We start from the raw sequence: 1,430 nt of genomic DNA on the forward strand, positions 1-1,430 counted from the left end.
GGAGCGCCGCCGCGCCTCCCAAGCGGCGCACTATCCAGTGCACCACCGGGCCGGCCCGAGACATATCAAATCTTAATGAGGCCATTTAATCCCTTAGATCCATCTATGCCTGAATCCTCGAGCTACTTCTGCACTTTTCAGAAACAAGAGGGTATACCTGTTTGTTAGGACTACTGCTACAAAGTACTACAAAATGATTGGCTTAAACAACAGAAGTTTATTGTGTCAATTCTGGAGGCTAGAAGTCTGACATCAAGTATTTGGCAGGGTTGGCTCCTTTTGAAGGGAAACCAGGGCAAGATGTATTCCAGGTCTCTCTCCTTGGCTTGTAGATGGCTGTCTTCTCTTTGCATCTCTTTACACCATCTTCCCTCTGTGTGTGTAGAAGAATTTCTTCTTCTTATAAGGACATCAGTCATATGGGATTTTAAGGCCCCCCCTACTCATGACCTCATTTTAACCTGATCACCTATATAAAGACCCTATCTCCAAATAAGGTCACCCTCTGACATACTGGGGTTTGAGACTCCTGCATATTTTTGGAAGGGACACGATTCAGCCCATAACAGATGGAAGGAATTCTCTTTTTACAAAAGCCAATTTGAGTTTGGTTTCTGTCATTTACGACCCAAGACTTCCGCTCAATAACATTTCATTTCCTTCCTTTAGGTAGTTAAAGGTCCTTTTAAATCCCAGCAAGGTTTCAGAAATGAATGGTAACATGCATAGCCCCAATTTTAACTTAATCAGTTCAGTTCCGTCNTTTCAGAAATGAATGGTAACATGCATAGCCCCAATTTTAACTTAATCAGTTCAGTTCCGTCTGAGTTGTTCTTGAGGGAAACCAGAAGTTCAGGATGAGACCTGAGCCTAATTTTGATTCTTCCATATTCATGAAGTTGGCCAAATCAACTACAAAAAGAATAGCAGTTTCATTTGAAAGGGAAGTAGCATGAGACCGTGAAAAGCACGTTAATCTAAGGATGAAAATACCTTTTCAGATAAAAGATTCGGACTCTACCACTTGCTCTGTGATATCAGGTGAGCTACTGAAGGGAACTAGAATCTTCAGCTTCCTCATTTGAAATGAAGGGCCACCCTGGGCTGTCTCCCTAGGTGCTGTGAAGACCCCCTGAAACGCGTGTGTGTGTGTGTGGAAGCTCTTGACAAACCATCAATCACTGTACACAGCCATGTGTGCTGGGCTCTTTTCACTAAACTGATACTGAGCGTCACAGTCCAGACACCGTGCTATGCAATTTACACACGTGATCTCCTTTAATCTTCACAGTCCTATGAAGCAGTTCAGTTAGGTCTATTATTCATCCCAGTTTTCCAATAAGGAAACTGAAAAATAAAGAGATAGAGAACTTTTTCTTTTTTTTTTTTTTGTCTTTTTCCGTGTCCGGCAACGGATCGCAACCCTCAGT

Source organism: Galeopterus variegatus, unplaced genomic scaffold, assembly GCF_000696425.1.
Source record: "Galeopterus variegatus unplaced genomic scaffold, G_variegatus-3.0.2 Scaffold1162, whole genome shotgun sequence".
NCBI lineage: Eukaryota > Metazoa > Chordata > Mammalia > Dermoptera > Cynocephalidae > Galeopterus > Galeopterus variegatus.